Here is an 18,182-nt window from a genome sequence, read left to right as displayed (position 1 = left end):
GAAATCTCCTATGCCTTCCCTCGCCTATTCTGTCAGCTTTAAAATTCTCTTTCAGTTGCCACCCTCACAGATGGATTAGGAAACTCTTTCCGGTGCACTCATTAGTGAAATGACCTCCAGGAAGCTGGAATCCAATATCTAATGGCCGATTTTTAGCGAGTCCACACGCCAGGGTGGTCGGGGTCCAATGCAGCCCCGGCCAGGCCCAGGCCCGTTGGACTGGGCCACAGGAGGACACGGAGGAGGGTCCCGGCCCCCACGAAGCGGTGCCGGCAGTTCTCCACGGGCTTGGGCGTTTTCCAGAGGTAGGAGATGGAGGGGACTGATTTCTTCAGCGCCCCCCAGACCACGCCACCCCACCCCACCCATGGGACACATCCCCAGAGAGAGACGCCCCATACACTGGCTGTGCCCCAGCCCTGGCTCGGGGGAATAGGCGGCAGCCCACCCACAGGGCGAGGGGGGGGGCGCAGCTGAAAGGGGTTGTGGGGGAGGGCGGCCCCTGGCTGGGGTCAAAGGGCGAGCGTCCCGCGCGTGCGCAGTCAGCGGCAGCGACGCGCTGGGGGTGGGCAGCGGGTAGGTGAAGGAGGCCGGGCGAGGAGACGAGGGGGGCTGGGAGGGCTCCACCTTGGCGAGTCCAGCCGTGGAGGCGCATCTTGTGTGAGTGTGAGTGAGTGTGAGTGTGTGTGTGTGTGTATAGAGAGACAGCCCCCCACCCCGCCCCGCCCCGCCCCGCCCCGCCCATCACCCCCGTCCCTGGGAGCCAGCGGGACCCGGCCGGCGAACTCAACCGGCCCGGCCCGGCCCGGCGCGGGGCCTGGGGCGGGAGGCGGCGGCGGGGAAGCCCAGAGAGGCTCGGCTTCTCGAGCGGGGCAGGGGCGCCCTCCGCCGCCGTCTAGGGCCACACCACCCTGAACGCCCCCGATCTCGTCTGGTCTCGGAAGCTAAGCAGGGTCGGGCCTGGTTAGTACTTGGATGGGAGACCGCCTGGGAATACCGGGTGCCACAGGCTGCTTCTTTTTTTTTTTTTTTGGCCTCTTGTTCTGTCCCCTTTCTGGGAGCGCGGCGGCGGCCCGGGGTGGGGGTCACCCCCACCCTCAGCGCCCGCCGCGGTGCCTGGCGCCCCAGCCCGCACCGTGGGGCCTCCTCTTGTCCCAAGCCGCGACACCGCCGCCACGCGGCAGCATGCGTGGCATCTGGACTGTCAGGTCTCAGACCAAAGGTCTGCTCTGTGGGAACCGACACGCTGGAGGAAACCTTGAGAGTCTGAGAGGGGAGGGAGTTCCAGAAGAAGGCCAGGATGTCATTTTGAGGGAGTATGTGACCAGAACTCGTCCCGTTGCTTTTGGGGTTCTATGGGCTACACGCAGGAATCTTTGGTGGTGGCACCTGATGTTGGGGGATCCGGAGTCACACCCAGACCTGCTCCACAGGCCTCCTTTTACTTTTCTCTTCGGATTCATTATTTTTAAAAAGTGTCTCTTACCTCTAGGATTGCATTTTCTTTTCTCTCTCTTTTCAAGCAGATGATGGGAGTACAAGTATTCAGGTGACATGTGTTGCCCGTGCCGCCCTCCCCCCTGTGTTCCTTTTTTTTTTTTTTTTTTGAGACAGAGTCTCGTTTTGCTGCCCAGGCTAGAGTGAGTGCCATGGCGTCAGCCTAGCTCACAGCAACCTCAATCTCCGGGCTCAAGCAATCCTGCTGCCTCAGCCTCCCGAGTAGTTGGGACTACAGACATGCACCACCACGCCCGGCTGTGTTTTTCTATATATATTAGTTGGCCAATTAATTTCTTTCTATTTTTAGTAGAGACGGGGTCTCGCTCTTGCTCAGGCTGGTTTCGAACTCCTGACCTGGAGCAATCCGCCCGCCTCGGCCTCCCAGAGAGCTAGGATTACAGGCGTGAGCCACCGCGCCCGGCCCCCCCTGTGTTCTTATTCATATACCTCTCATGTTGTTCCAGCGTATTGTGGGGGTACCAATGTTAAGGTCGGGTGCCTTGCCCTCTCCAAGCCTCCCCCCTCGGGTCAGAGCTTCAAGTGCGCCCATCCCCCAGTCGGTGCGCACCCACCCCATGCCTAATGGATGTGTATGCCCCTCCCCTCCCCCCACCCGCCCGACACCCACCCGATGAAGGTGATTCCTCTCTGTCCACTTAGGCGTCCATCCGTTCGTACCAATTTGCTGGTGAGCGCGCGCACGTGGTGCTCGTGTGTCCATTCTTGGGATACTTGGCTTCCTGGAACGGGTTCCAGCTCTGGCCAGGAGAACACGAGAGGCGCCCTCTCACCGCTGCTCCTCACAGCCGAATGGCACTCCGTGGTGTCCACGCGCCACATTTTATTGATGCACTCCTGGATGGATGGGCACTCGGGTCGCTTCCACGTCTTTGGGATTGTGAATTGTGCCCTAACTGTAACCCTAACCCTTACCCAGCCCGTCTCCTCTGCCCCTGCCTGACGCACTCCTCCCCGGCCAGGCCCGTCACTGTCCTGGGCCCCCGCCTGACCGGCTCCTCCCCGCCCGGCCGGTCACCGTCCTCTGCCCCTGCCTGACACGCTCCTTCCCGCCCGCCCGGCCTCTCACCGTCCTCGGCCCCTGCCTGACCGGCTCCTCCGTCGCCTGGGCCTTCCAAGGGCTTGGTGTGGACGCTGCTTCCAGGAAGCCCTCCAGAAACCCGGCAGCAGGGTGGCCGCAGCAGTCTCCAGCAGCCGTCCCTAAGTCGCGTGAGTGCGGGGGACGTGCCCCCGCTGTGCCGCGGGGGCCCAGCCTGGTGTCTTCCCTGAGGCCCTGCGGCTGCCGGCTGGGCTGCCGCTCCCCGCAAGGGGAGAGCCGCGGAGGTGGGGACCGCCTCCTGATGGGGACGTACACGCAGCTCTCCACGTCGGATTCCGGGGCTCTCTGTCCTGCCCGAAGGCCCAGCTGGCCTGCGGGTCCTTAGAGTGGCAAAAACCTCCGAAAACTGAGACTGAGGGTCCGGTGGGTGTCTGCACTTTTGTGCTGGGCACCCCAGGGAGGCCCGGGGGCTGGCTGGACAACGCGGTCTGCTGGGCGGGGGGTTTGGAGGAGCAACTGATGCCCTTTGCACTTTGGGTAGCAAGAGTCTGAGGTGTCTCTGAGCCCTGTGCCATGTCGGGGGGGGGGGTGCGGGGCGGAGGAGGAGGAGGAGGAGGTGGGAAGGGCCGGGGCCTGCAGTCCTGTTCCCGGGGTGGCACGGCAAGTGGCTTCTTCCACAGGCTGCTTGGCCTGGGCTCCCTGCACCTGGGCCTTTGGAGGACCGGCCCTGTGCTTGCCAACACTTCCTGCAGGGACCCAGAGCTGGGAGGTGGCATCTCTCAGCCCTGGGTCGGGCAGAGCCCCAGCGGGCCATGCCCACAACCTCTCTCAGCACCGGTCCCCCAGAAGGCTCCTTTGGGACCAGGATTCTCTTGCGGTGACTCTTTAAGGTCTGGCCCCTGGATGGAGGGGCACCAGGAGTAGAGGAGCAGGAAGGGGAAGGGGGTGGCCATGCGAGGGGACACTTTGAGGCCAAGTCCCAGCTTCAGCCTGATCCTCCTGGGAACCCCGCTCTGAGACAAGGAGCCGGGCTTCGCATTCCCACAGCAGCCAGTCGTGGGCTGAGGACACCTGGGGCGTTGGGAACTCCCTGGCTTCTCCTTGGTTTAACATCTAGAGCTGCTTGTGAATCGCGCCGCCACACACACCCGAGCGCAGGTGTCTTCCGCACAGACTGCGGGCCTCGCTCTTCTGAATGCCGCTAGCTCGCCACCCACCCACGGGTGAACCTGGTCAGGGTGCTTTCTCTCAGGGGCAGACTCTTTTCCGGGCGGGCTACCGGTGTCTCTGTTTGCTCGTTTCTTTCTTCCATTTCGGGAAAGTCTTCCTTGCTGGGTGTGGAAATCTCCTATGCCTTCCCTCGCCTATTCTGTCAGCTTTAAAATTCTCTTTCAGTTGCCACCCTCACAGATGGATTAGGAAACTCTTTCCGGTGCACTCATTAGTGAAATGACCTCCAGGAAGCTGGAATCCAATATCTAATGGCCGATTTTTAGCGAGTCCACACGCCAGGGTGGTCGGGGTCCAATGCAGCCCCGGCCAGGCCCAGGCCCGTTGGACTGGGCCACAGGAGGACACGGAGGAGGGTCCCGGCCCCCACGAAGCGGTGCCGGCAGTTCTCCACGGGCTTGGGCGTTTTCCAGAGGTAGGAGATGGAGGGGACTGATTTCTTCAGCGCCCCCCAGACCACGCCACCCCACCCCACCCATGGGACACATCCCCAGAGAGAGACGCCCCATACACTGGCTGTGCCCCAGCCCTGGCTCGGGGGAATAGGCGGCAGCCCACCCACAGGGCGAGGGGGGGGGCGCAGCTGAAAGGGGTTGTGGGGGAGGGCGGCCCCTGGCTGGGGTCAAAGGGCGAGCGTCCCGCGCGTGCGCAGTCAGCGGCAGCGACGCGCTGGGGGTGGGCAGCGGGTAGGTGAAGGAGGCCGGGCGAGGAGACGAGGGGGGCTGGGAGGGCTCCACCTTGGCGAGTCCAGCCGTGGAGGCGCATCTTGTGTGAGTGTGAGTGAGTGTGAGTGTGTGTGTGTGTGTATAGAGAGACAGCCCCCCACCCCGCCCCGCCCCGCCCCGCCCCGCCCATCACCCCCGTCCCTGGGAGCCAGCGGGACCCGGCCGGCGAACTCAACCGGCCCGGCCCGGCCCGGCGCGGGGCCTGGGGCGCGGGGCCTGGGGCGGGAGGCGGCGGCGGGGAAGCCCAGAGAGGCTCGGCTTCTCGAGCGGGGCAGGGGCGCCCTCCGCCGCCGTCTAGGGCCACACCACCCTGAACGCCCCCGATCTCGTCTGGTCTCGGAAGCTAAGCAGGGTCGGGCCTGGTTAGTACTTGGATGGGAGACCGCCTGGGAATACCGGGTGCCACAGGCTGCTTCTTTTTTTTTTTTTTTGGCCTCTTGTTCTGTCCCCTTTCTGGGAGCGCGGCGGCGGCCCGGGGTGGGGGTCACCCCCACCCTCAGCGCCCGCCGCGGTGCCTGGCGCCCCAGCCCGCACCGTGGGGCCTCCTCTTGTCCCAAGCCGCGACACCGCCGCCACGCGGCAGCATGCGTGGCATCTGGACTGTCAGGTCTCAGACCAAAGGTCTGCTCTGTGGGAACCGACACGCTGGAGGAAACCTTGAGAGTCTGAGAGGGGAGGGAGTTCCAGAAGAAGGCCAGGATGTCATTTTGAGGGAGTATGTGACCAGAACTCGTCCCGTTGCTTTTGGGGTTCTATGGGCTACACGCAGGAATCTTTGGTGGTGGCACCTGATGTTGGGGGATCCGGAGTCACACCCAGACCTGCTCCACAGGCCTCCTTTTACTTTTCTCTTCGGATTCATTATTTTTAAAAAGTGTCTCTTACCTCTAGGATTGCATTTTCTTTTCTCTCTCTTTTCAAGCAGATGATGGGAGTACAAGTATTCAGGTGACATGTGTTGCCCGTGCCGCCCTCCCCCCTGTGTTCCTTTTTTTTTTTTTTTTTTGAGACAGAGTCTCGTTTTGCTGCCCAGGCTAGAGTGAGTGCCATGGCGTCAGCCTAGCTCACAGCAACCTCAATCTCCGGGCTCAAGCAATCCTGCTGCCTCAGCCTCCCGAGTAGTTGGGACTACAGACATGCACCACCACGCCCGGCTGTGTTTTTCTATATATATTAGTTGGCCAATTAATTTCTTTCTATTTTTAGTAGAGACGGGGTCTCGCTCTTGCTCAGGCTGGTTTCGAACTCCTGACCTGGAGCAATCCGCCCGCCTCGGCCTCCCAGAGAGCTAGGATTACAGGCGTGAGCCACCGCGCCCGGCCCCCCCTGTGTTCTTATTCATATACCTCTCATGTTGTTCCAGCGTATTGTGGGGGTACCAATGTTAAGGTCGGGTGCCTTGCCCTCTCCAAGCCTCCCCCCTCGGGTCAGAGCTTCAAGTGCGCCCATCCCCCAGTCGGTGCGCACCCACCCCATGCCTAATGGATGTGTATGCCCCTCCCCTCCCCCCACCCGCCCGACACCCACCCGATGAAGGTGATTCCTCTCTGTCCACTTAGGCGTCCATCCGTTCGTACCAATTTGCTGGTGAGCGCGCTCACGTGGTGCTCGTGTGTCCATTCTTGGGATACTTGGCTTCCTGGAACGGGTTCCAGCTCTGGCCAGGAGAACACGAGAGGCGCCCTCTCACCGCTGCTCCTCACAGCCGAATGGCACTCCGTGGTGTCCACGCGCCACATTTTATTGATGCACTCCTGGATGGATGGGCACTCGGGTCGCTTCCACGTCTTTGGGATTGTGAATTGTGCCCTAACTGTAACCCTAACCCTTACCCAGCCCGTCTCCTCTGCCCCTGCCTGACGCACTCCTCCCCGGCCAGGCCCGTCACTGTCCTGGGCCCCCGCCTGACCGGCTCCTCCCCGCCCGGCCGGTCACCGTCCTCTGCCCCTGCCTGACACGCTCCTTCCCGCCCGGCCTCTCACCGTCCTCGGCCCCTGCCTGACCGGCTCCTCCGTCGCCTGGGCCTTCCAAGGGCTTGGTGTGGACGCTGCTTCCAGGAAGCCCTCCAGAAACCCGGCAGCAGGGTGGCCGCAGCAGTCTCCAGCAGCCGTCCCTAAGTCGCGTGAGTGCGGGGGACGTGCCCCCGCTGTGCCGCGGGGGCCCAGCCTGGTGTCTTCCCTGAGGCCCTGCGGCTGCCGGCTGGGCTGCCGCTCCCCGCAAGGGGAGAGCCGCGGAGGTGGGGACCGCCTCCTGATGGGGACGTACACGCAGCTCTCCACGTCGGATTCCGGGGCTCTCTGTCCTGCCCGAAGGCCCAGCTGGCCTGCGGGTCCTTAGAGTGGCAAAAACCTCCGAAAACTGAGACTGAGGGTCCGGTGGGTGTCTGCACTTTTGTGCTGGGCACCCCAGGGAGGCCCGGGGGCTGGCTGGACAACGCGGTCTGCTGGGCGGGGGGTTTGGAGGAGCAACTGATGCCCTTTGCACTTTGGGTAGCAAGAGTCTGAGGTGTCTCTGAGCCCTGTGCCATGTCGGGGGGGGGGGTGCGGGGCGGAGGAGGAGGAGGAGGAGGTGGGAAGGGCCGGGGCCTGCAGTCCTGTTCCCGGGGTGGCACGGCAAGTGGCTTCTTCCACAGGCTGCTTGGCCTGGGCTCCCTGCACCTGGGCCTTTGGAGGACCGGCCCTGTGCTTGCCAACACTTCCTGCAGGGACCCAGAGCTGGGAGGTGGCATCTCTCAGCCCTGGGTCGGGCAGAGCCCCAGCGGGCCATGCCCACAACCTCTCTCAGCACCGGTCCCCCAGAAGGCTCCTTTGGGACCAGGATTCTCTTGCGGTGACTCTTTAAGGTCTGGCCCCTGGATGGAGGGGCACCAGGAGTAGAGGAGCAGGAAGGGGAAGGGGGTGGCCATGCGAGGGGACACTTTGAGGCCAAGTCCCAGCTTCAGCCTGATCCTCCTGGGAACCCCGCTCTGAGACAAGGAGCCGGGCTTCGCATTCCCACAGCAGCCAGTCGTGGGCTGAGGACACCTGGGGCGTTGGGAACTCCCTGGCTTCTCCTTGGTTTAACATCTAGAGCTGCTTGTGAATCGCGCCGCCACACACACCCGAGCGCAGGTGTCTTCCGCACAGACTGCGGGCCTCGCTCTTCTGAATGCCGCTAGCTCGCCACCCACCCACGGGTGAACCTGGTCAGGGTGCTTTCTCTCAGGGGCAGACTCTTTTCCGGGCGGGCTACCGGTGTCTCTGTTTGCTCGTTTCTTTCTTCCATTTCGGGAAAGTCTTCCTTGCTGGGTGTGGAAATCTCCTATGCCTTCCCTCGCCTATTCTGTCAGCTTTAAAATTCTCTTTCAGTTGCCACCCTCACAGATGGATTAGGAAACTCTTTCCGGTGCACTCATTAGTGAAATGACCTCCAGGAAGCTGGAATCCAATATCTAATGGCCGATTTTTAGCGAGTCCACACGCCAGGGTGGTCGGGGTCCAATGCAGCCCCGGCCAGGCCCAGGCCCGTTGGACTGGGCCACAGGAGGACACGGAGGAGGGTCCCGGCCCCCACGAAGCGGTGCCGGCAGTTCTCCACGGGCTTGGGCGTTTTCCAGAGGTAGGAGATGGAGGGGACTGATTTCTTCAGCGCCCCCCAGACCACGCCACCCCACCCCACCCATGGGACACATCCCCAGAGAGAGACGCCCCATACACTGGCTGTGCCCCAGCCCTGGCTCGGGGGAATAGGCGGCAGCCCACCCACAGGGCGAGGGGGGGGGCGCAGCTGAAAGGGGTTGTGGGGGAGGGCGGCCCCTGGCTGGGGTCAAAGGGCGAGCGTCCCGCGCGTGCGCAGTCAGCGGCAGCGACGCGCTGGGGGTGGGCAGCGGGTAGGTGAAGGAGGCCGGGCGAGGAGACGAGGGGGGCTGGGAGGGCTCCACCTTGGCGAGTCCAGCCGTGGAGGCGCATCTTGTGTGAGTGTGAGTGAGTGTGAGTGTGTGTGTGTGTGTATAGAGAGACAGCCCCCCACCCCGCCCCGCCCCGCCCCGCCCCGCCCATCACCCCCGTCCCTGGGAGCCAGCGGGACCCGGCCGGCGAACTCAACCGGCCCGGCCCGGCCCGGCGCGGGGCCTGGGGCGGGAGGCGGCGGCGGGGAAGCCCAGAGAGGCTCGGCTTCTCGAGCGGGGCAGGGGCGCCCTCCGCCGCCGTCTAGGGCCACACCACCCTGAACGCCCCCGATCTCGTCTGGTCTCGGAAGCTAAGCAGGGTCGGGCCTGGTTAGTACTTGGATGGGAGACCGCCTGGGAATACCGGGTGCCACAGGCTGCTTCTTTTTTTTTTTTTTTGGCCTCTTGTTCTGTCCCCTTTCTGGGAGCGCGGCGGCGGCCCGGGGTGGGGGTCACCCCCACCCTCAGCGCCCGCCGCGGTGCCTGGCGCCCCAGCCCGCACCGTGGGGCCTCCTCTTGTCCCAAGCCGCGACACCGCCGCCACGCGGCAGCATGCGTGGCATCTGGACTGTCAGGTCTCAGACCAAAGGTCTGCTCTGTGGGAACCGACACGCTGGAGGAAACCTTGAGAGTCTGAGAGGGGAGGGAGTTCCAGAAGAAGGCCAGGATGTCATTTTGAGGGAGTATGTGACCAGAACTCGTCCCGTTGCTTTTGGGGTTCTATGGGCTACACGCAGGAATCTTTGGTGGTGGCACCTGATGTTGGGGGATCCGGAGTCACACCCAGACCTGCTCCACAGGCCTCCTTTTACTTTTCTCTTCGGATTCATTATTTTTAAAAAGTGTCTCTTACCTCTAGGATTGCATTTTCTTTTCTCTCTCTTTTCAAGCAGATGATGGGAGTACAAGTATTCAGGTGACATGTGTTGCCCGTGCCGCCCTCCCCCCTGTGTTCCTTTTTTTTTTTTTTTTTTGAGACAGAGTCTCGTTTTGCTGCCCAGGCTAGAGTGAGTGCCATGGCGTCAGCCTAGCTCACAGCAACCTCAATCTCCGGGCTCAAGCAATCCTGCTGCCTCAGCCTCCCGAGTAGTTGGGACTACAGACATGCACCACCACGCCCGGCTGTGTTTTTCTATATATATTAGTTGGCCAATTAATTTCTTTCTATTTTTAGTAGAGACGGGGTCTCGCTCTTGCTCAGGCTGGTTTCGAACTCCTGACCTGGAGCAATCCGCCCGCCTCGGCCTCCCAGAGAGCTAGGATTACAGGCGTGAGCCACCGCGCCCGGCCCCCCCTGTGTTCTTATTCATATACCTCTCATGTTGTTCCAGCGTATTGTGGGGGTACCAATGTTAAGGTCGGGTGCCTTGCCCTCTCCAAGCCTCCCCCCTCGGGTCAGAGCTTCAAGTGCGCCCATCCCCCAGTCGGTGCGCACCCACCCCATGCCTAATGGATGTGTATGCCCCTCCCCTCCCCCCACCCGCCCGACACCCACCCGATGAAGGTGATTCCTCTCTGTCCACTTAGGCGTCCATCCGTTCGTACCAATTTGCTGGTGAGCGCGCGCACGTGGTGCTCGTGTGTCCATTCTTGGGATACTTGGCTTCCTGGAACGGGTTCCAGCTCTGGCCAGGAGAACACGAGAGGCGCCCTCTCACCGCTGCTCCTCACAGCCGAATGGCACTCCGTGGTGTCCACGCGCCACATTTTATTGATGCACTCCTGGATGGATGGGCACTCGGGTCGCTTCCACGTCTTTGGGATTGTGAATTGTGCCCTAACTGTAACCCTAACCCTTACCCAGCCCGTCTCCTCTGCCCCTGCCTGACGCACTCCTCCCCGGCCAGGCCCGTCACTGTCCTGGGCCCCCGCCTGACCGGCTCCTCCCCGCCCGGCCGGTCACCGTCCTCTGCCCCTGCCTGACATGCTCCTTCCCGCCCGCCCGGCCTCTCACCGTCCTCGGCCCCTGCCTGACCGGCTCCTCCGTCGCCTGGGCCTTCCAAGGGCTTGGTGTGGACGCTGCTTCCAGGAAGCCCTCCAGAAACCCGGCAGCAGGGTGGCCGCAGCAGTCTCCAGCAGCCGTCCCTAAGTCGCGTGAGTGCGGGGGACGTGCCCCCGCTGTGCCGCGGGGGCCCAGCCTGGTGTCTTCCCTGAGGCCCTGCGGCTGCCGGCTGGGCTGCCGCTCCCCGCAAGGGGAGAGCCGCGGAGGTGGGGACCGCCTCCTGATGGGGACGTACACGCAGCTCTCCACGTCGGATTCCGGGGCTCTCTGTCCTGCCCGAAGGCCCAGCTGGCCTGCGGGTCCTTAGAGTGGCAAAAACCTCCGAAAACTGAGACTGAGGGTCCGGTGGGTGTCTGCACTTTTGTGCTGGGCACCCCAGGGAGGCCCGGGGGCTGGCTGGACAACGCGGTCTGCTGGGCGGGGGGTTTGGAGGAGCAACTGATGCCCTTTGCACTTTGGGTAGCAAGAGTCTGAGGTGTCTCTGAGCCCTGTGCCATGTCGGGGGGGGGGGTGCGGGGCGGAGGAGGAGGAGGAGGAGGTGGGAAGGGCCGGGGCCTGCAGTCCTGTTCCCGGGGTGGCACGGCAAGTGGCTTCTTCCACAGGCTGCTTGGCCTGGGCTCCCTGCACCTGGGCCTTTGGAGGACCGGCCCTGTGCTTGCCAACACTTCCTGCAGGGACCCAGAGCTGGGAGGTGGCATCTCTCAGCCCTGGGTCGGGCAGAGCCCCAGCGGGCCATGCCCACAACCTCTCTCAGCACCGGTCCCCCAGAAGGCTCCTTTGGGACCAGGATTCTCTTGCGGTGACTCTTTAAGGTCTGGCCCCTGGATGGAGGGGCACCAGGAGTAGAGGAGCAGGAAGGGGAAGGGGGTGGCCATGCGAGGGGACACTTTGAGGCCAAGTCCCAGCTTCAGCCTGATCCTCCTGGGAACCCCGCTCTGAGACAAGGAGCCGGGCTTCGCATTCCCACAGCAGCCAGTCGTGGGCTGAGGACACCTGGGGCGTTGGGAACTCCCTGGCTTCTCCTTGGTTTAACATCTAGAGCTGCTTGTGAATCGCGCCGCCACACACACCCGAGCGCAGGTGTCTTCCGCACAGACTGCGGGCCTCGCTCTTCTGAATGCCGCTAGCTCGCCACCCACCCACGGGTGAACCTGGTCAGGGTGCTTTCTCTCAGGGGCAGACTCTTTTCCGGGCGGGCTACCGGTGTCTCTGTTTGCTCGTTTCTTTCTTCCATTTCGGGAAAGTCTTCCTTGCTGGGTGTGGAAATCTCCTATGCCTTCCCTCGCCTATTCTGTCAGCTTTAAAATTCTCTTTCAGTTGCCACCCTCACAGATGGATTAGGAAACTCTTTCCGGTGCACTCATTAGTGAAATGACCTCCAGGAAGCTGGAATCCAATATCTAATGGCCGATTTTTAGCGAGTCCACACGCCAGGGTGGTCGGGGTCCAATGCAGCCCCGGCCAGGCCCAGGCCCGTTGGACTGGGCCACAGGAGGACACGGAGGAGGGTCCCGGCCCCCACGAAGCGGTGCCGGCAGTTCTCCACGGGCTTGGGCGTTTTCCAGAGGTAGGAGATGGAGGGGACTGATTTCTTCAGCGCCCCCCAGACCACGCCACCCCACCCCACCCATGGGACACATCCCCAGAGAGAGACGCCCCATACACTGGCTGTGCCCCAGCCCTGGCTCGGGGGAATAGGCGGCAGCCCACCCACAGGGCGAGGGGGGGGGCGCAGCTGAAAGGGGTTGTGGGGGAGGGCGGCCCCTGGCTGGGGTCAAAGGGCGAGCGTCCCGCGCGTGCGCAGTCAGCGGCAGCGACGCGCTGGGGGTGGGCAGCGGGTAGGTGAAGGAGGCCGGGCGAGGAGACGAGGGGGGCTGGGAGGGCTCCACCTTGGCGAGTCCAGCCGTGGAGGCGCATCTTGTGTGAGTGTGAGTGAGTGTGAGTGTGTGTGTGTGTGTATAGAGAGACAGCCCCCCACCCCGCCCCGCCCCGCCCCGCCCCGCCCATCACCCCCGTCCCTGGGAGCCAGCGGGACCCGGCCGGCGAACTCAACCGGCCCGGCCCGGCCCGGCGCGGGGCCTGGGGCGGGAGGCGGCGGCGGGGAAGCCCAGAGAGGCTCGGCTTCTCGAGCGGGGCAGGGGCGCCCTCCGCCGCCGTCTAGGGCCACACCACCCTGAACGCCCCCGATCTCGTCTGGTCTCGGAAGCTAAGCAGGGTCGGGCCTGGTTAGTACTTGGATGGGAGACCGCCTGGGAATACCGGGTGCCACAGGCTGCTTCTTTTTTTTTTTTTTTGGCCTCTTGTTCTGTCCCCTTTCTGGGAGCGCGGCGGCGGCCCGGGGTGGGGGTCACCCCCACCCTCAGCGCCCGCCGCGGTGCCTGGCGCCCCAGCCCGCACCGTGGGGCCTCCTCTTGTCCCAAGCCGCGACACCGCCGCCACGCGGCAGCATGCGTGGCATCTGGACTGTCAGGTCTCAGACCAAAGGTCTGCTCTGTGGGAACCGACACGCTGGAGGAAACCTTGAGAGTCTGAGAGGGGAGGGAGTTCCAGAAGAAGGCCAGGATGTCATTTTGAGGGAGTATGTGACCAGAACTCGTCCCGTTGCTTTTGGGGTTCTATGGGCTACACGCAGGAATCTTTGGTGGTGGCACCTGATGTTGGGGGATCCGGAGTCACACCCAGACCTGCTCCACAGGCCTCCTTTTACTTTTCTCTTCGGATTCATTATTTTTAAAAAGTGTCTCTTACCTCTAGGATTGCATTTTCTTTTCTCTCTCTTTTCAAGCAGATGATGGGAGTACAAGTATTCAGGTGACATGTGTTGCCCGTGCCGCCCTCCCCCCTGTGTTCCTTTTTTTTTTTTTTTTTTGAGACAGAGTCTCGTTTTGCTGCCCAGGCTAGAGTGAGTGCCATGGCGTCAGCCTAGCTCACAGCAACCTCAATCTCCGGGCTCAAGCAATCCTGCTGCCTCAGCCTCCCGAGTAGTTGGGACTACAGACATGCACCACCACGCCCGGCTGTGTTTTTCTATATATATTAGTTGGCCAATTAATTTCTTTCTATTTTTAGTAGAGACGGGGTCTCGCTCTTGCTCAGGCTGGTTTCGAACTCCTGACCTGGAGCAATCCGCCCGCCTCGGCCTCCCAGAGAGCTAGGATTACAGGCGTGAGCCACCGCGCCCGGCCCCCCCTGTGTTCTTATTCATATACCTCTCATGTTGTTCCAGCGTATTGTGGGGGTACCAATGTTAAGGTCGGGTGCCTTGCCCTCTCCAAGCCTCCCCCCTCGGGTCAGAGCTTCAAGTGCGCCCATCCCCCAGTCGGTGCGCACCCACCCCATGCCTAATGGATGTGTATGCCCCTCCCCTCCCCCCACCCGCCCGACACCCACCCGATGAAGGTGATTCCTCTCTGTCCACTTAGGCGTCCATCCGTTCGTACCAATTTGCTGGTGAGCGCGCGCACGTGGTGCTCGTGTGTCCATTCTTGGGATACTTGGCTTCCTGGAACGGGTTCCAGCTCTGGCCAGGAGAACACGAGAGGCGCCCTCTCACCGCTGCTCCTCACAGCCGAATGGCACTCCGTGGTGTCCACGCGCCACATTTTATTGATGCACTCCTGGATGGATGGGCACTCGGGTCGCTTCCACGTCTTTGGGATTGTGAATTGTGCCCTAACTGTAACCCTAACCCTTACCCAGCCCGTCTCCTCTGCCCCTGCCTGACGCACTCCTCCCCGGCCAGGCCCGTCACTGTCCTGGGCCCCCGCCTGACCGGCTCCTCCCCGCCCGGCCGGTCACCGTCCTCTGCCCCTGCCTGACACGCTCCTTCCCGCCCGCCCGGCCTCTCACCGTCCTCGGCCCCTGCCTGACCGGCTCCTCCGTCGCCTGGGCCTTCCAAGGGCTTGGTGTGGACGCTGCTTCCAGGAAGCCCTCCAGAAACCCGGCAGCAGGGTGGCCGCAGCAGTCTCCAGCAGCCGTCCCTAAGTCGCGTGAGTGCGGGGGACGTGCCCCCGCTGTGCCGCGGGGGCCCAGCCTGGTGTCTTCCCTGAGGCCCTGCGGCTGCCGGCTGGGCTGCCGCTCCCCGCAAGGGGAGAGCCGCGGAGGTGGGGACCGCCTCCTGATGGGGACGTACACGCAGCTCTCCACGTCGGATTCCGGGGCTCTCTGTCCTGCCCGAAGGCCCAGCTGGCCTGCGGGTCCTTAGAGTGGCAAAAACCTCCGAAAACTGAGACTGAGGGTCCGGTGGGTGTCTGCACTTTTGTGCTGGGCACCCCAGGGAGGCCCGGGGGCTGGCTGGACAACGCGGTCTGCTGGGCGGGGGGTTTGGAGGAGCAACTGATGCCCTTTGCACTTTGGGTAGCAAGAGTCTGAGGTGTCTCTGAGCCCTGTGCCATGTCGGGGGGGGGGTGCGGGGCGGAGGAGGAGGAGGAGGAGGTGGGAAGGGCCGGGGCCTGCAGTCCTGTTCCCGGGGTGGCACGGCAAGTGGCTTCTTCCACAGGCTGCTTGGCCTGGGCTCCCTGCACCTGGGCCTTTGGAGGACCGGCCCTGTGCTTGCCAACACTTCCTGCAGGGACCCAGAGCTGGGAGGTGGCATCTCTCAGCCCTGGGTCGGGCAGAGCCCCAGCGGGCCATGCCCACAACCTCTCTCAGCACCGGTCCCCCAGAAGGCTCCTTTGGGACCAGGATTCTCTTGCGGTGACTCTTTAAGGTCTGGCCCCTGGATGGAGGGGCACCAGGAGTAGAGGAGCAGGAAGGGGAAGGGGGTGGCCATGCGAGGGGACACTTTGAGGCCAAGTCCCAGCTTCAGCCTGATCCTCCTGGGAACCCCGCTCTGAGACAAGGAGCCGGGCTTCGCATTCCCACAGCAGCCAGTCGTGGGCTGAGGACACCTGGGGCGTTGGGAACTCCCTGGCTTCTCCTTGGTTTAACATCTAGAGCTGCTTGTGAATCGCGCCGCCACACACACCCGAGCGCAGGTGTCTTCCGCACAGACTGCGGGCCTCGCTCTTCTGAATGCCGCTAGCTCGCCACCCACCCACGGGTGAACCTGGTCAGGGTGCTTTCTCTCAGGGGCAGACTCTTTTCCGGGCGGGCTACCGGTGTCTCTGTTTGCTCGTTTCTTTCTTCCATTTCGGGAAAGTCTTCCTTGCTGGGTGTGGAAATCTCCTATGCCTTCCCTCGCCTATTCTGTCAGCTTTAAAATTCTCTTTCAGTTGCCACCCTCACAGATGGATTAGGAAACTCTTTCCGGTGCACTCATTAGTGAAATGACCTCCAGGAAGCTGGAATCCAATATCTAATGGCCGATTTTTAGCGAGTCCACACGCCAGGGTGGTCGGGGTCCAATGCAGCCCCGGCCAGGCCCAGGCCCGTTGGACTGGGCCACAGGAGGACACGGAGGAGGGTCCCGGCCCCCACGAAGCGGTGCCGGCAGTTCTCCACGGGCTTGGGCGTTTTCCAGAGGTAGGAGATGGAGGGGACTGATTTCTTCAGCGCCCCCCAGACCACGCCACCCCACCCCACCCATGGGACACATCCCCAGAGAGAGACGCCCCATACACTGGCTGTGCCCCAGCCCTGGCTCGGGGGAATAGGCGGCAGCCCACCCACAGGGCGAGGGGGGGGGCGCAGCTGAAAGGGGTTGTGGGGGAGGGCGGCCCCTGGCTGGGGTCAAAGGGCGAGCGTCCCGCGCGTGCGCAGTCAGCGGCAGCGACGCGCTGGGGGTGGGCAGCGGGTAGGTGAAGGAGGCCGGGCGAGGAGACGAGGGGGGCTGGGAGGGCTCCACCTTGGCGAGTCCAGCCGTGGAGGCGCATCTTGTGTGAGTGTGAGTGAGTGTGAGTGTGTGTGTGTGTGTATAGAGAGACAGCCCCCCACCCCGCCCCGCCCCGCCCCGCCCCGCCCATCACCCCCGTCCCTGGGAGCCAGCGGGACCCGGCCGGCGAACTCAACCGGCCCGGCCCGGCCCGGCGCGGGGCCTGGGGCGGGAGGCGGCGGCGGGGAAGCCCAGAGAGGCTCGGCTTCTCGAGCGGGGCAGGGGCGCCCTCCGCCGCCGTCTAGGGCCACACCACCCTGAACGCCCCCGATCTCGTCTGGTCTCGGAAGCTAAGCAGGGTCGGGCCTGGTTAGTACTTGGATGGGAGACCGCCTGGGAATACCGGGTGCCACAGGCTGCTTCTTTTTTTTTTTTTTTGGCCTCTTGTTCTGTCCCCTTTCTGGGAGCGCGGCGGCGGCCCGGGGTGGGGGTCACCCCCACCCTCAGCGCCCGCCGCGGTGCCTGGCGCCCCAGCCCGCACCGTGGGGCCTCCTCTTGTCCCAAGCCGCGACACCGCCGCCACGCGGCAGCATGCGTGGCATCTGGACTGTCAGGTCTCAGACCAAAGGTCTGCTCTGTGGGAACCGACACGCTGGAGGAAACCTTGAGAGTCTGAGAGGGGAGGGAGTTCCAGAAGAAGGCCAGGATGTCATTTTGAGGGAGTATGTGACCAGAACTCGTCCCGTTGCTTTTGGGGTTCTATGGGCTACACGCAGGAATCTTTGGTGGTGGCACCTGATGTTGGGGGATCCGGAGTCACACCCAGACCTGCTCCACAGGCCTCCTTTTACTTTTCTCTTCGGATTCATTATTTTTAAAAAGTGTCTCTTACCTCTAGGATTGCATTTTCTTTTCTCTCTCTTTTCAAGCAGATGATGGGAGTACAAGTATTCAGGTGACATGTGTTGCCCGTGCCGCCCTCCCCCCTGTGTTCCTTTTTTTTTTTTTTTTTTGAGACAGAGTCTCGTTTTGCTGCCCAGGCTAGAGTGAGTGCCATGGCGTCAGCCTAGCTCACAGCAACCTCAATCTCCGGGCTCAAGCAATCCTGCTGCCTCAGCCTCCCGAGTAGTTGGGACTACAGACATGCACCACCACGCCCGGCTGTGTTTTTCTATATATATTAGTTGGCCAATTAATTTCTTTCTATTTTTAGTAGAGACGGGGTCTCGCTCTTGCTCAGGCTGGTTTCGAACTCCTGACCTGGAGCAATCCGCCCGCCTCGGCCTCCCAGAGAGCTAGGATTACAGGCGTGAGCCACCGCGCCCGGCCCCCCCTGTGTTCTTATTCATATACCTCTCATGTTGTTCCAGCGTATTGTGGGGGTACCAATGTTAAGGTCGGGTGCCTTGCCCTCTCCAAGCCTCCCCCCTCGGGTCAGAGCTTCAAGTGCGCCCATCCCCCAGTCGGTGCGCACCCACCCCATGCCTAATGGATGTGTATGCCCCTCCCCTCCCCCCACCCGCCCGACACCCACCCGATGAAGGTGATTCCTCTCTGTCCACTTAGGCGTCCATCCGTTCGTACCAATTTGCTGGTGAGCGCGCGCACGTGGTGCTCGTGTGTCCATTCTTGGGATACTTGGCTTCCTGGAACGGGTTCCAGCTCTGGCCAGGAGAACACGAGAGGCGCCCTCTCACCGCTGCTCCTCACAGCCGAATGGCACTCCGTGGTGTCCACGCGCCACATTTTATTGATGCACTCCTGGATGGATGGGCACTCGGGTCGCTTCCACGTCTTTGGGATTGTGAATTGTGCCCTAACTGTAACCCTAACCCTTACCCAGCCCGTCTCCTCTGCCCCTGCCTGACGCACTCCTCCCCGGCCAGGCCCGTCACTGTCCTGGGCCCCCGCCTGACCGGCTCCTCCCCGCCCGGCCGGTCACCGTCCTCTGCCCCTGCCTGACATGCTCCTTCCCGCCCGCCCGGCCTCTC

General features: G+C 63.0%; 5 non-coding genes across 5 annotated transcripts; all 5 read left to right on the top strand.

The window, feature by feature from the left end:
* The first annotated feature begins 893 nt into the window (after positions 1-893).
* On the top strand, positions 894-1,012 carry LOC142862707 (5S ribosomal RNA). The gene has a single exon (XR_012913805.1). It is a non-coding gene; the product is annotated as a 5S ribosomal RNA (ribosomal RNA).
* A 3,792-nt stretch (positions 1,013-4,804) lies between these two features.
* Positions 4,805-4,923, top strand: LOC142862705 (5S ribosomal RNA). Its single transcript, XR_012913803.1, has one exon. It is a non-coding gene; the product is annotated as a 5S ribosomal RNA (ribosomal RNA).
* Positions 4,924-8,697: 3,774 nt separating this feature from the next.
* Positions 8,698-8,816, top strand: LOC142862704 (5S ribosomal RNA). The gene has a single exon (XR_012913802.1). It is a non-coding gene; the product is annotated as a 5S ribosomal RNA (ribosomal RNA).
* Positions 8,817-12,594: 3,778 nt separating this feature from the next.
* Positions 12,595-12,713, top strand: LOC142862703 (5S ribosomal RNA). The gene has a single exon (XR_012913801.1). It is a non-coding gene; the product is annotated as a 5S ribosomal RNA (ribosomal RNA).
* A 3,777-nt stretch (positions 12,714-16,490) lies between these two features.
* On the top strand, positions 16,491-16,609 carry LOC142862702 (5S ribosomal RNA). Its single transcript, XR_012913800.1, has one exon. It is a non-coding gene; the product is annotated as a 5S ribosomal RNA (ribosomal RNA).
* Positions 16,610-18,182: the final 1,573 nt, after the last annotated feature.

This window comes from Microcebus murinus, chromosome 20, assembly GCF_040939455.1.
Source record: "Microcebus murinus isolate Inina chromosome 20, M.murinus_Inina_mat1.0, whole genome shotgun sequence".
Classification (NCBI taxonomy): domain Eukaryota; kingdom Metazoa; phylum Chordata; class Mammalia; order Primates; family Cheirogaleidae; genus Microcebus; species Microcebus murinus.
The sequence above is the reverse complement of the archived record's forward strand: the minus strand, read 5'-3'. Positions and strand labels throughout refer to the sequence as shown.